The following is a 16,347-nucleotide window of genomic DNA, read 5'->3' as shown; positions in this document are numbered from 1 at the left end:
TAACATAAGAATATTCTACCTCAAGTACTAGAATGTTATCCCTTACACTAGGAGGGGAGGGATGGATACTGCATCTTCCTGATAGTTACCTTATAGACATGTATTCTTGTACAGATTTATGGGGATGCTGATCAATTGTTATGCTTTCTTTTTGCTTGCTCCAGTTCCCTCATCACTGTACCTTAATGATCTATATTTAGTATCCGTGGGCATTGAATTAAACAGTACAGGGTAATGATATACCCAGATTGAAAGCATGTGACATGACAAACATGTTTGTAGCTGTTAAAACTAAGTGCATTTACTGCTTTTTAGAAGTACTTCTGTCTTTCTCAATGTTTGTTCAAGCCAATCAGTGTTGCATTGGAACACAAACATTAAATTTTTTTTAAACAGATATGATATTTACCATTGCAACTGTCATGCTACTAATCTGCTAATGATACAGTGGAGACTTAGTGACTTTAGAAGACAACCTTGGATGAATTTGTAATGTTGAAATGTTAAATCTTAACTTAGGCTGAGTTAAGAGGAGGTGTGTGAGAATCCATGTATTCTAGGTAGCTTGATCTGTGAATTGCCTTTGTTGACATGGGGCTGGGATTGTCATCTAGCAAGAGAAAACAGTGGCAGGATTCTGTAAAAGCTTTGGTCTCTTTGCTTGGAGTCATTGTATGAAAGAGCATTACTAATCTAACAACGCAGGACCCAGCTGGCAAAGCTTTGCATTCCTGGGTGTCTCCTTGAGCCTGCTGTGATGGTGGCTTAAAGGTAGAGCAAAACTGAGGGGATAAGGGGGTGGAAATCTGCTCTTTATCTTCATTGTGTAAAATCATCTGGACTAAAAAAAAAAAATTATAGTACGTTTATTGTGAAGGTTTTTGGAAATAGTATCTAATTTCAAAGAAAGCCTAATAAGTATGTGGGGATTTCTTCCTTTTTTTTTTTTTTTAAATATTATATAGATATTAAAACAAATAAAATGAGTGCAAAAGCTTTAACTAGAAGAGCTGTGCTTTGAGCCCAGAGTGGTGGAGGTGGTAGAAATAGGGATTTGTGATCAGCTATGGATACGTGGGTCTGCTGACAATTTTATATGGATCAGTAGTAGCCAGAATTGAGTATCTGATTGTATCCTAAAACATTTTACTGTTGTCTCACAAATATTTGTGGACACTTTTATTTTCATTAGTTTTGGTTTTCAGTTCTATGACCTTCTATAAACTCAAACAAAAAAGCCTAGCATACTGTACAGCCTTCTATAACACTTACCTAAGGAAAAACAAGTCCCTGCTCAAACACCATAAAATAATATTAGGGTGTTTTATTCTTTCAAACACATGCTGGGCTTACCATGGTAGAGACTGTTTTTTAATGATGAGGCCTTGGCCAACTTCTGTTACCTTCTCACTGAGCAGGCTGACCCCTGCAAGTACTGCTTTTACAAACCGACAAACTCAGTTTTCTGTGTCTTCAAGGTTCATAAATTTTTGTTAGATTTTCTTCTTTGAATCGAGATGAGGACTTTTTAGGTGGGGATTTTTTTTTTTTTTTCCTTGAAGGAATAGATAGTGTAGTCCTATGGGTTATTTTTGATGCTACATGGAATTTTTCATACAGTAGAGCCCTGAAGTACTTGTAATTGGAAAGTATGTTAGGGAAAGGGGAGGGAAAATAACAAAGGTAAAGACATGAAAATAAATTCTACCAAATTTACATGGTAAATACTTAAAGTAAATACTTAAACAACCTTACTTGAAGAAACTACGTTGCATTAACTGAGAGTTAATTAATTCTAATAAAATTAATTCATTCTAATAAAAATTAGAATAATTAATTCTAATAAAATTCTAATTAATTCTAATAAAAAACTTTGAAATATCCTTGAAATGAGTGGAAGAGTAATGTGTAGATTTGAATCAAAACCCATATAAACTGAAATCTGAGGGGAGTAATCAGCAGGGGTGTGTTCCTTCATATGTTTTCTCATATTGACAAATTGGAATATTAATAATTGTAAGGTCTTGGAACACTTTTTGCTTAGATGTAGTCAACAGGGATATCTTGATGTCCAGATGGAATCTGTTGCTTATTATTATTTTACGCATTTTTGCCTACACTGTACTGGCCTGACAGTCATTACAGCAATCCAAAGCCAGTTATCTGTTGCTGTTTCATGTATAATGAGATTTGATTGAAAAGATAATACATACTCAGAAACCAGCATGTGTTTGCATATGGCATTTTTTTCCCTTCTGTGTTTGAATTCAGTATTGCTTTTTTGTGAAGACTTGTTCTTTTTTAAAAGGTGCACTGCTTACCTGTACGTATACTGAATACTTCTTTCCATGTACAGTATGTTAATGATTTGAAAAATAGTCAAACCTTTTTTGACAGCAAAATTAAATGTTAAGCTGTACAAAATTAATCAGCAAAGCACCTCAACATAAAATACTATGCTATTTTCAAGAAAAATAAAATCTGTAGTATTGTTGTATGACTAATGTCTAAAAATAAATACCATGTGTCTTGCAAAATATCATCTGTTCTCTTGAAAAGAAACTTTGTCAATGCCTTTTGCTTACTGTACCTGTTTAATTTAGTTGACTGTAGTCTCTCATTACAGTCATTGTTCTGGCTACTGATGAAGTTATTTTAGAGCACAATTCTTAAAAGTTCTTTTAAGTAGACAAAAATATTACCTTAAAAAAATGTTACATTTTTGGATTGAACAACATGAAAATACTAAAGGCAGATTATTTTTCTTGGGCCTGGAGAAAGTACTGGCTTTATAAAATCTTGTGTGTGGAATTTCCAGTCATCCATTTCTGTTGTGGCTTATTGAGACAGATTGAGCTGTGAGTTCTGTGGAAAACTTGGTAGCAATGGTGGAACACCTGAGAAAGCACCCCACAATCTCAGTTGATCTTGTTTGATTATTCAGTTTACCTGGGCTCTAGCTTCTCCTTCTGGAACATGTTGTGTACTGAACTCATTTAAACAGGAGAACCCAAGTAAGGACAGGGTAAAACGGTAATTTTGGGGACTGACAAGCATCTTTCCTTTCTGCATCTTGATTTGCAGGCTTGGAGGGGTTCCCAGTCGACTACTGAGGTCTTACCTGAGTGCAAAAAAGCAGCTCATTGGCCAGAAGGACGCTAAAGAAAAGAGATGAGATTCCATTTCAGTTCACTGCAGAGAAGAAAATCTTGATTTTCCTTTAGAGATTTTTCAGGACTAATTGGGTGCCGTTAGACAAGCTTTTAAGAGGAGGAGATGGAATGAAACTTAGAATTCCGTTCGTAGACTTCAGTTTTCTTAGCATAGACCTGTTGTAATAGGATGGTATGATATTGGGAGATAGTGGCAACAATTAAAAAAACCTAAACAACAAAAACCTAACAAACTTTGGGCGGCCGAATGAGCTTTTTGTTAAATGTAAATGTGTGAATACAAGAGTGTTCAGTACAGAAGCTCCCTTGAGACTGTTGAATAATTATCTGCTCATCCTTGCACTCTTAAATTTGTTGATTTGGTTTGGGTTTTGTGTGGATTGTTTTCTTGTTACTGATTTGGGTGTAAATGTGATAGAGGATTATTTTTTTTGCTTCAGATACTACAGGCAAAGCACTTCTGTCATCATGTCATCCTAGCTTGTCTTGTTATAAATGCTCTGCAATCCTAAAAGGATTGTAGACTAAGTCCTGAGCAACCTGACTGAATGCCTTTGTCTGGCTTCGAACAAGAGCAGACCAGGCACCTCCTCTGGTCCCTTCCAGTCAGGATTATTCTGTGATTCTACTCTGGTGCACCTTTTTCTTCATAGCTCTGCGGCTCACTTCTGGAAACCAGTTTTTTGTTTTTACAGGCTGGGTGTGGTTATTGGTATGCCATCCAGACATTCTCAAAGCAAATGCTTCTTTACATTTTCTCTACTATTATTTTGCCTTATAACTATGTATACTATATAGTATGTATACATTTTTATAAATATATATGTGTGTATAAAAAGATATACTGTATATATAAAGTGGTGCATTTCTGGCTGCTAACACTTGGTTGATATATCTAGAGTTTCTTGCACCTTTGCTTCTACTGTCTGACAAGTTATGTGGTGTCAAGAGTTTATTATATGAAAGCTGATACTTGCAGCTTCAATTATGGGTGTTTAGAAGCTGGTTAGTAAATTGGTGAGTGCTTTCCAGTGAATTAAATTACATGTTATAAAGGTGAGCATTTTTAATTAAGGTAGTACGTTTGAGTGTTGCTGGTTTACACACTGATGCCAAATAACCTGAGTGTTGAAAAGCACACTGGTCTAAGTTACTTGTTGAAAGAGAAGCTCAGTGTAGGTGTAGCTTTTCTGGAAGCCAGGCCTTTAGCAAATGTTGATTCCTTCCTTCCAGCTGTAAAAACTTACCTGAGTCTTCTATTCTTTTCAGATCAGGCGAGTTGTTGAAACTCAGTATTGTGGTTAACAATCTTAAGCATAGATACGTGTTTTACTCCTAGTGAAGATGTCCTTGGCAGACTGACATTTTTCTAGTGTGGTCTCGCTGCTGTTTTTCCTTTTCTTGTATCTACATGTGCACAGAACTAGAAGGACTTTCCTGGTTTCCTGTGGGGAAAATGTGCATGGCTATTTTACCGAAATGATGGATTGTAACCTGTTGTGCCCTAATGACATGAGATTAGATTGGACAGTATCTCTAAAGGTGCTGTAAGACTCGACTACTGTTGTACTCCCACCAGCCAAAGCATCTGTTTCTATTTCACTTTAAAAGTAACTTACTTGAGGGAATATTAAGATTGTATGGCTCCTCTGAGCTCAGTTCCTGAAGTTGGTTTTTGTTACTGCAGCAACTCTTTTTGATGAGGAGGTTAGAGCCCTAGTAGGATGTTGGGACTGAGACCCTGGGTGTCTAGTGAAGAAGACAATGGAGAGGACTAGAGCCTTGTGCTCTTACTTCCTGTTGTCTTGAGTTGCTATGTGCAAGTTAATTGATCGGTGTTAATTGAAGGCTTGTCAAGGTTTTGGCTTCATTTCTGTGTGAAATTTAATAGACATTAGAGCCTCTAGTGACACAGCTGTGCTTCGCTCTTCAGTTTTCAGTGGTCTCTTCCTGATTTATGTGCAGAGTTGGTGTAACACTCTTTGAGAAGGGGTTTTTTTGAGGATGAAAAATATCACCTCAAAAACTGACTTGGATTAGATCTGAAAGAAAAACTGAAGTAATCTTGGGGTTTTTTTGTTTGTACTTGAAGCTCTGTGAGTGAGGAGAAATGGTGTTTCAAGATCAACATGGTCATACAGTTTGGCAGGGCATGGGTGCTGGGGTCCTTACTCTTGTCAGTAGGTAGCTTGCTAGTGAGGATAGTGAATGCTGTAGTTCTGTGCCTGTGAATGAACTGGAATGGAACACCAGTGGCTGATGCTTTATTTTGTGGTGGCTTTGGTTTGTAGACTTTTCCCAAGTAGTTTACATACTCTTACTATAAAGAATATTTTCAGTACTAGACAGATTTGACTTCTCATGGCAGTAGATTTGTCTTTAAAATATTCTTGATACCTTTAAATATTGTATAAATGTTATTGGGGAAAACCTTGATTTTTAGTTTAGTGTAAATCTACCATCACAAACTTATTTTTAACTAATTAGGTTAGAAATGAAAATAAATCAGGCTTTACGTATTAAAAGCATGTTTTTCCTTGCCAAATTCAAACTGGCACATTCTGTGTCCAAACTGTTTACATAAACTAAGCTGAATAAATTTACATCGGGCAAAGAACTGCTAAAAGGACATCAATTAAATTAGCTCTGGGATTTTGTATGAATTACCTTTCTTAGTAGGTGCTTGACAGTGCCTCTGTTACAACTAAAATAAGTGTTTTATTATGCCTAAACTTTTAGTCTCTTAAATTCTTGAACTTTGAAAGTTTAGTGGTTTGCCACTTTAATTGGATGCTTCAGACAGGGTTAAATACTATTTCTCCTTTTTATTTTTACTAAACATTCATTTTGGTATGTTTGCTGAGGAAGTAGACCCAAGTTTACAAACAGCTTTGAGGAGAGCTTGCCTGTGTACAGTGTGTCTGGGAAGGGGATTTCCCTTTTCTTGTACAAAAGAGGAGGATGCAAACTATTTTTGATGACATGGTGCATTTAAAAAGTGGGTGAAGATAAGAAATCTTTTACTTCTGCTTTGGGAATCAAGTATTGCAAGATATTGCTTCAGGTTTTTGGGTGTAAATATATTTGCCTTCTTAATAATGACATTTGACATTCCATTTTTTAATTATTAATAAAACTGTATACTGAACATAAATTAACATAACCTTATTTAGAAAAAGTCCATCCACACTTCTTTCAGCAGACTTAAAATAGTTGCTTTTGTTTCCAGTATGAATATCTGTGAATCTTGGATTAAATATTTTGCTAACCTTTTTGTTGTGTGATGGATGTATGTGTTAATGTATGCTGGGGAGTCTTACAGAATGGCTGAAGTTAACCACATTCCATGTTCTATTTCTAGTGTTACTTAGCTGCTGCTGCTGCTTACAGGCTGAATTAGAAATAAGATCGTTGCATTTCACCACCGCTGGAGCTAAGGGTACAAAATTATTTAAGTTCTCAGTTGGACAAGTTCTCAGCTTGCCAAGAAACAAGTTTCTAATACTTGGAAAATGTGCTGATGGATTCCTCCCCCCCACCCCCAATTAATTGAACTTCAAGAGCTAGAATATCTTTCTGAAGTGAATTGAGAGTTTATTATTGGAGCAGATTCAAGTACTATAAGGAGAAGTTCTTCTAAGGGAATAAAAAAAAAAAGAGAAGGCTTGCTTTTACGTAAGTAAAAGAAAAGGGCTGATACCTCCTCCTCACACGCCCAAAAAAGATGAGAATGGTATTAGATTTTGCATCTCTGTTTTTAATTGCAAATTAATAAAAATGGCAGTATAATCTGCTTTCACATCTCAAGGCAATAACGACAGTCTTCATGTTTTGAGGAATTGCCTCTTTTAGTGCTGGAGACAGTTAACCTTTTCCTTACAGTTGTCATTGTTAAAGTGAATATTGTTCTCCAGTACGCTGGGCAAATCTTACCTGCTACTCAGATTCTAGCAAATCGTGGTGTGATCCGTGTACCTGTTAAACCTTCATGCAGGTGCAGTTCGTTTGTTAATTCATATGGTGCTATGTTTATAGGTTTGTAAATGTGTAATTTCTTTGGTCCAAAGTGTTGCTTTATTTTGCAAGTGTTTTCTATGTACAGCTTTCAGAAAGCAGTTGTGTGTTATCAGTTTTCCAGTCCACAGGTGTGTGTGGGATCTGGTTTTCTCTTGATTTTCTTGGTGCTTTTTCTGCACTGAAAAAGTGTCATTTATTACTGTAATGGCTTAGCCTTTTATAGCAGATCTTCCAACCATGGAGGAAGATATTGATCAGACCCTTTCTTCATTCTTCTGTAGTTCAGCTTGTGAGCTTATACTAAAAATATGAAATAAATGATATTTTTCTTGCTTGGGCAACTTGAGATCTGTTTAAAAGTGCTAAAAAGAGAGTAAGTTTTGATTTGGAGGAAGCTTTTAGGTTATATATGATTCATTTCTAGAAAGTAGAGTGGAAGCAGTAATCCAATTTATTCATATTCACTTTCAATAACAAAAAGAAATGTGATCATTTAACTGAAGTTGTAAGAAAAGAAATTTACTAGAAGGAGGAATTGTCCCCTGTCATTAGAAGTAGGTGCATGCACATGTACATTTCTCTGTGTGTATATGTAGAGATAAACCGCATTAATTTTGTATGTCTGTATAGTACTTGGGGGTGTATTTGTGAGGGGTTTTGGCCATTGGTTTGCATGAGAACCAGTTACAAAACTTGCCAGTCGTATTTCTAGGAACAAATTGGCCAAACCCTCATTTCGTCAAGCTGAGCAAAGTGTAATCATGTTTTCAATTAAAAAAAAAAAAAAGCCCCAATGTAAGTATAACGTACTGTTCTAGGGAGTTGCGGGGCTTGGGGGATTTTAAACGAGGGGACAAAGCAAACGAAAGAAAAGCATTTTTAGATTGGACCATTGTTTGGACTAAAAGACCCATGATAACAAGAGATGTCGGAGTATTAACTTTTTCTTGTTAAATTCCTTGAAAAAGGCAAAGCTATTGCATACTCCCCCCAATGACAGCAGTGACAGTCTTCAAAAGTTAATCTATAAACTAGTTGATAATTTTTACTCCCTCCTTTTTTTTTTTTTTTTTTCTCCCTTGAATTGGCATGTTGGACTGTTTTATCCTCCTCCATGTGAAGTTAACTGTTAGTTTTCTTCCAGATGAAGTAATTTAAAGGTACTGTAATGTCTCCTGTGAGCAGGGTAAGGGAGAATAACAACACTAATCAGGCAACACTTGACTAAAACTTTGAAATTTCATTAAATATGAAAACTGTCATTATTCTTTATATTTTTTTCTGTATACTGTCTTTCTGCAAAAAAAAAAGTACATATCCATAAGGTGACAATAACAAATTTTATGACCATTTTACATTACAGGCAGCTAATTAGATTTATTCTTTTAAAACAATAAGAAAGCAGGCAGGGAACATAGCCTATTTTTTACCATTATTCAGTATTAACAATGGAGAAGAGAAGGTGGCTTCTAAAGTTGGGTGCTTAATGCAAATTCATTCTCTTGCATAAGCTACAGAGCAATAGCACATAACACCATCATTAAAACTGACTCATAGCATTCAACAGAAGGTGTGTTTCAAGCCTTAAAAGTGCTAAGAGAATTACTGCAGTCTGGTAAATACCTTGCAGTGGGAAAAAATACTTTAGCTGTTTTTTGTTGCAAAATGCTGTTGTGCAAATTGTCTTGAAAGTATTTTGCTTTTTTAAAAAAAACTGAGCATGCAAGCAGAGAAATTGAGTTATTCTAAACTACTAAGTATTTTGATCAGTTGAAAAATGGATGCAAATAGACCATGAAATGCATTTAACATCCATGTTTGAAATTCCAGCTCAGGATGGAGACTCTTACACTACTTGATTGTCTTTTAGTTCTGTTCATTGGGGGTGGAAGAGATGTGTCCTATACATTACAAAAATCTCTCTCTAGCAGTAGGTGTTCAGCTCTGTAAATTGGTGTTTTGGTGGGTTGGGTTTGGTTGGGTTGCAGTTTTTTGAGATACATGTAGATGGGAATAGGAAATGGGTATCTAGCACCACAAGAGGCGTAAGTGTTAAAATTGCATTTAAATTGGTTTAGTATGCAGTCTCAGCAGCAAAGAAAGTGGTATAATCTGAAGCAGATGACAAGAATTATTTCTGATCTTTTGTCTGAGTAAATAGTGTATCCCGCGTTCTACCTGGATTACAAAGGAAAGTGGAGATTACTCTTCCAATGTTAGAAAGGCACAAAAAGAATGTTAGTGGAAAGAAATAATATGGTGCAGTTAAAACTGTAATCTTACATATTGTCTCCCTACCTGTTGGGCAGTAGCTTCTCTGGTTGCTTGTGCTGGGTTAGGCACGGGATCGGTGTGCTGCTCCTTTGTGATTACTGCCTGTGGTGGATGATGAAATGTCTCTATATGCGCCCATTCAGATCCAGTTTCTTGATGACCAATATTTAGGCCTGTCATTATGTGTGTATGGTTTTGTACAACTTGCTTCCTGCAAGCAAGAGACAGCTGTTTCATCTTTCTGATTTGAAGTCTTTCACTTCAGAAGCTCCCTAGCAGCTCCCATCACTAGGTATAACTGAACTTCAGGAAGTTCTTTTTAGTCTTCTGAGACATGGCATGCCCTATACTGTTGCCAGCCCTTATTTTCTTAGGTTTTTTTACTTTCCTTTTACAGGGAATAAATAATAATGATTTGCTGGGAGTAGACTTTTGTGTTCAGATCTCCCAAATTACTTCTATTTCCCTTAATGTTACAAGACTATTTGTGCAAGAAGTAAGTAGATACATTAGAAACAGGAAAGTCAGTTATGCAAATATTGACTTTTTTTTGGGTGCTGCAAGTCTGTATTTTTTTTTTGTAAGCTAATATAAATCTCAAATCTCATGATGAACTCATTGCTCATGCCTGAAGCATCTTCTCCTTAGATTTTTGTTTTCCTCTTTTCTTTCATTCCAAAACTTCCCTGTATGCCAGCCTTTCACTGTTGTCTTCCATGATGCCCTGGAGTAGCTTCCCTTCCCTTCCTCCCTCACCCACCCTTCTTCCCCTTTGCCAGGGGCATTGCCTTCCCTCTTTTTTCCCTTTTCCTCCCCCCACCCTCCCCACTGTATAATTAAACTTAGAAGACTCAAAGGATAGAGAAACACATGAAGGATGAAAATCAGGATTATGAGCTTTTTTTATTACCTTTCCTTTGGTAGGCCTACCAACATTGTTTACTGTTTAGATGCATCTCTTTTCTCAAGACCTGTTTTTCAGGTCCTCTTTTGGGTCACTTACATATCCAGACATGCTTTTGCTGCCATGGGAATCTTCCATGCAAGAAGCCGTCAGCATACGAGAGAGAAGCTCTGTTGGCACTTGTGAAGCAGTCTGCTTGGGAGAAAGGCCATGCACCTGCCATTTCCTATTTACATTTAAATATTTTTCCATTGATACATAAACTTTTAATCTGGATGATTCTTCACTTTAGATTATAGTGACTAACTTGTAAATACTAGTCTTTCACCTCTTTTTTTTCAACGTAGCTCATGCCTTTCAGTAGAAAACTCTTCTATTTAGTTAAGAGACATTTTTGCCAGAATAATAATGTTGGCTAGGGCCATGACATTCTTTCACTGGGCTTTTATTTTAAATACTAAACTTCTTGACAAAAACACTAGTGAAGCGTGGCTTGTTGGATATGTATGTTATGCCAGTATTTTGATGGTGGTGGATGAAGGCATAGAACAAGTACAGGCTACATTTGTGTTAAGAAAGTTTGTGTGAACATTCATACTTTTAATTACGAGGATAGTTTTCATGTCATGTGAGATTTAAAATATTTTTTTTTCTTTTAGCTATTAAATGGAAACCACTACGCTGAAATAGCAAGAGAAGCTATTACTTGATTTTATTTTTTAAAGTCATTATGGAGGCTGGCATTGCAACAGCGTTGTTTATTATTAAAAAAAAAAATAAAATTATTACCACATCCTGTTTCCAGGGATGAATCAAATTGCCCCCAATGTTTTTGAAGTTTTTTCCTGAGTCATCTGGCGAGACTTTCATTTACCTCAAGACTCACATTTTACCACAGCAATTCTGTTCATGCAAAGAAGCAGTACCACAGCGTGGTTTCAAACGTTACATCTTTGTATGTTATTTTATAACAACACCCAGAGGCCTTCAATATAGCAAAAAAGTTTCCTTATCAAAGAGCTTAACATCTAATTAAAGACAAGACCCAAGAATGCATCTAACAGTTGAAATAAACAGAATAGGGAAAGTGAACATCATAAGCAATTAAAAGTCTTTGCAATTAGGTTTCTGTGGTAGGTTGACCCTGGCTGGACACCAGGTACCCACCAAAGCTGCTCTATCACTCCCCGACAAGGCTGGACAGGGGAGAGAAAATATAATTAAAGGCTCATGGGTCAAGGTAAGGACAGGGAGAGATCACTCACCAATTACCATCATGGGCAAGAGAGACTTGACTTGGGGAAATTAGTTTAATTTATTACCAATAAAATCAGAGTAGGGTAATGAGAAATAAAACCAAATCTTAAAACATCTTCCCCCCACCCCTCCCTTCTTCCTGGGCACAGCTTCACTCGAGTTTTCTCTGCCTCCTCCTGCCCAGCAGCGCAGGGGGACGGGGAATGGGGGTTGCGGTCAGTTTGTCACACATCTTTGCTGCTCCTTCCTCCTTGCCCTTTTCCCCTGCTCCAGCATGGGCTCCCCCCCACGGGAGACAGGTCTCCATGAACTTCTCCAGCATGGATCCTTCCCACAGGCTGCAGTTCTTCATGAACTGTTCCAATGTGGGTGCCTTCCATGAGCTGCAGTCTTTCAGGCACAGACTGCTCCAGCATGGGTCCCCCATGGGATCACAAGTCCTGCCAGCAAACCTGCTCCGGTGTGGGCTCCTCTCTACACGGGGCCACAGGTCCTGCCAGGAACCTGGTCCAGCGCAGGCTTCCCACGGGGTCACAGTCTCCTTTGGGCACCCACCTGCTCTGGCGTGGGGTCCTCCACAGGCTGCAGGTGGAGATCTGCTCCACCATGGACCTCCCTGGGCTGCAGGGGGACAGCCTGCCTCACCATGGTCTTCCCCACCACGGGCTGCAGGGGAATCTCTGCTCCGGCGCCTGGAGCACCTCCTCCCCCTCCTTCACCCACCTTGGAGGAGGGTTGTTCCTCTCACATATTCTCACTCCTGTCTTCCAGCTGCTGTTGCGCAGCAGTTTCCCCCCCCCCCCCCTTCTTAAATATGTTCTCCCAGAGGCACTACCACTGTTGCTGACGGGCTCAGCTTTGGCCAGAGGCGGGTCCGTCTTGGAGCCGACTGGCATTGGCTCTGTTGGACATGGGGGAAGTTTCTAGCAGCTTCTTACAGAAGCCAACCCTGTAGCCCCACGCTTCTACCAAAACCTTGCCATGCAAACCCAATGCAGTTTCATAATAGGGTTTTGGAGTCCTTTAAGTTTGTGAAATAAAACAATAATCAGAATCTCATCTGTTCTAATATAGAATTAGAGATACAAAGTTTAGAAATGGCAAATAATTTTTTGAATTCATAGTGTAAGGGGAAAGGTATACAGGGGGAAGTATTCTGTGAATTTCAGTAGTTTTCTCAAACAGTCTCTTTAAGGGAGTAAGTCTCTCCAGTGCTCCAAGCTTGGTTGCAGGGTTCGCATTCAGCCTTGCTGTGATCCACCTTAATCCTTGGATAGTCCGTACAGTACGGCAGACTGTCAGCCCTTTATAATTACGTTCCCAGTTTCTCAGTTACCTTTCATCTTTATTGAAGGTAATTCTTCTACCAGTTTCCTTGTAGCAGAACTGCCCCCTGCGTTGTAACATTAATACAAGTATGTGTCTTCAACTTGGAGTTCACTTGCAACTTTGCTGTCTGAAGCACTGTGGTGGCTCACTTGGTTCTTTCTGAAAAAGGACTGCTAATGCTGTCATCATTTTTAAATCCACAACCACTAGATTTTATAATTTTTAAGCTGCCAAGCTCTTAACTATCCTGGTTGTAGTAGTTTTATTTCATGCTGTAGGAGATGAAAGTGGATCTTTTGATAGTTGAAGAGATTTTTGAGTACAAATATTCAAAAGCAGATAAAAATCACAACAGCCTGTTTTCCCTACCACCACCCAGTTTCACTATAATGTCAATAGAACTTAAATTTTTTGTTTAGGTAAAACAAATGGTACATAAATGATTATGAGTAAGTGTTGCTCCCAGCATGTTTTTTCTTGGATACTATACTGATGAACTCTTCATCAGTATCCATTCACTGATGCAGTTAGCAGTGGTGGAGATAAGCATATGATCTTGTGCAAACGATAATATTCTGGTCTTTGTTGCTTTTGCTTGACTATTTTCAAGTTGATTTTTGCTGCTTTTAGATGAGATCACTAAATTAAATTTGTGGTTTTGTTTCTGTATTTTTCTTCTCCACTGGAAAGCTGTTTACACATTTTGCAAATTGACCTGGTCACCTTAATACGTCTTCCAAATATGTTTGCAGTAATTTACGTAGCAGACTGAAGTTCCCCTGCCTGAAGGTGTTCTCGGTGGCTCAGCATGAGGGCATCTGTCATAACAGCACAAGTTGGTTGCTCTCTTGCTGTACTTTCTCTGCAGTGGATTTGCACTGAACACAAAGTTTATTTCAGGGTTTTCAGTTTAATGTTCAGAGTCCTAGCTAGAATTGCCCTTGGTACCTGATACGTTGCTTCAGCTGCTTCTGTGGCACTGCATTCCAGAAGACTCAAAGCTTTCATCCTCTGTTTCAAGGAAGCTTATGTTAATTGAGTGGGATTGTTGGGAATTTTTTTTTCTTCTTTATCTGGAATGTGAATCTTTTTTATTGAACTTCAGTTTATTATAACAGTCATAAGGTCTTAATGCAGTCTGAGCCACTTTGGAGATTGGTATTCTTGACTTGGGTTTCACTTAATTCATTTATTCACCTGTGTAAGTTTAACAGGTTTTTTCAACTAGAAAGGGTGGCAAAACTCACCTTTTATTTAAACATGGTTAATGTTCAGTTACTCTGATAATGGACATCATAAATAAAAAAATCTAAGAAGTTATCTCTGTTACCTCTGAAATCTGTAAAATTGGAGCAAATGTCTTGTAATAGACTTTCACACACTGAAATAACAGTATCTTCAAATTCAGGTGAAACTTCGTATGGAGAGATGTTTCTATAGGTTTCAATTTCTTTGGGCTTTTTGAAGCAACCTGCTTTGAGATTGATGGAGTTAGAGTCTTTTTCTGATTAAAGAAAAAAAAAAACAAAACAACCCCCCCCAAAAAATAAATAAAAATCCCCAATGCTCCCCCCCCCAAATCCCCCACTGTACACCATTTGCCCATCATGTGTTTTCATCACTTGTAATGACTTTGTGAACGAAGAACCAATAATGAAAAGCCTTTGAGTTGTTTCTTTAAATATGTTTCCTGCACGTGTGCTTGTATGCAATTGTGAATTTATTCTTGAAATGACCTGTCTTTGGCTGTTAGGACAGTTAGTAATTGAATGGCTTCTTTTTGTCCTTTATTGAAAACCTTTGATGGCATTCTTTGCAAGGTTAACTTTGTAAAAGCTGGACTGGTGTTATTTAAATACAATGCCTCTGACTATTTGCTGGAAAATGCATCAAGAAAAAATGCTAAATAATTTTTATAGTGTAATTAGAATATAATTCTATTCATTTGCATATATTGTATTTTCTTACTAATTTATTACATTTTGGGGGCTTCCACCTCATATTTTTATGGTTGTTCCATATCTTTCCTATGTCCTTTTAAAGGAAAAAGTGATTTCTTGGTTTTTTTTGTTTTCTTTTGTTTTTTTTTTTGTTTTGTTTTTTTTTTTTTTTGCTTCAGACAGTGAACCAGTAATCTGTATTTAATGATATGCTTGAAGATTACAAGGAAGAGTAGTCATTGTGGTTATTTTGATCTGCATTAGAATGCCCACAGAATTTAGTTTCAGCATTCATTTGCTATTTATAAATACTTTATATTCACCTTTACTTTTCTGTCTCTTATGAGGAAGCTTCATCCCAGCCAAAGCCAGTGCAGAGAGGAACATCTGACTTTCAGAATGTGAATGGGAGTTATTTTTAGAACAATGAAGACAAAACTGGGTTGGTAGGAGGGAGAAAGTTTGTGAGATTAGAAAAATTTCGGTCTTTATTTGTTAGGAGACAGTCTTTTTAAATCACCAGTATGCTTTGTGTATGCAGGTATGAAAGATTAGGTGGCTGATCCAGTTAGAAATGCAACAGAGGACTTTTTCTAAGTGGCCAGGTCTTCTGCATCTGTTGTTCAGCCTGCTGACAGCATGGCAGTATAGGATTGCTGGGGCACAGTTAGTGGTTGCTGCCATTGTGGAGAGGAACCTAGCAGTGTGCTTTTGACAGTAGGCTGCCAGAGAACAGAGGGACTGGAGAGCATGATGGAGGAACTCGAGAGGCCCTTTCTTTCCACAAATACCCTGCTGAGCTCAAACTTTAGAGCAGTCCTTCAATTGACTGGCTGCTCAGTGCTTCTAACATGTTCCCTTAAAGATAATATATTGTACTTTTCTTGGCCAGGATCTCCCTCCCTCTGCTCAGGACTTTGAATGTGTGCTTTTTTTTTTTTTTTTTTTTTTTTTTTTTTTGTGGTAAAGACTTTTATGCTCAACGCTTTTTTTTTTTCTCCTTCTTTCTAAGCATGAATCTTCAAACACAAATGTGGGAATTGAGTCACAAAGTGAGTCCTAACGTGTAACTCTTTGAAAATAGTAGCTTTTTTGGTAATTATTAGAGATGAAAAAGCTGTGCCTGGAATATTATTTTATAGCCGGGGGATTTAAAGTCCATGGCAGATTGTCAAAGATAATATGGGACTAAATAGTAAGCAACATGACAAATGAATATAGGATATTACTGGAGACTGGTGTTCTGAGAAGAGAGAAGGAAAGATTAAAATGAAAGAACCAACTTCTAAGGAGACTACTACAAATATTGTGTCAGATAAAGAAATATTAGCTTCTTCGACAGAAAGATATTCTGTTAAGAAATAAGATCTTCTTTTATCTATTAAAAAAAAAAAAGAAAACAATTTTTTTTCTTGCCTACCTCTGCCTAATGGTATCTCGGTAAGCAGAAGTG

The 16,347-nt window shown here is 37.5% G+C and overlaps 1 protein-coding gene across 7 annotated transcripts in view; it reads left to right on the top strand.

Moving 5' to 3' along the window:
• Positions 1-16,347, top strand: part of CDKL5 (cyclin dependent kinase like 5) — a 141,903-nt gene that overhangs the window by 30,061 nt on the left and 95,495 nt on the right. Inside the window, exon 2 of one of the 7 annotated variants that reach the window (XM_030019702.2) lies at positions 6,535-6,848. The exons of the other annotated variants lie outside the window; for them this stretch is intronic. The gene's annotated coding sequence lies outside the window, so the exon portion shown is untranslated. The remainder of the gene's footprint in view (positions 1-6,534; positions 6,849-16,347) is intronic. 7 annotated transcript variants of the gene reach the window in all.

The sequence above is a fragment of the Aquila chrysaetos genome, chromosome 7, assembly GCF_900496995.4.
Source record: "Aquila chrysaetos chrysaetos chromosome 7, bAquChr1.4, whole genome shotgun sequence".
Classification (NCBI taxonomy): domain Eukaryota; kingdom Metazoa; phylum Chordata; class Aves; order Accipitriformes; family Accipitridae; genus Aquila; species Aquila chrysaetos.
The sequence above is the reverse complement of the archived record's forward strand: the minus strand, read 5'-3'. Positions and strand labels throughout refer to the sequence as shown.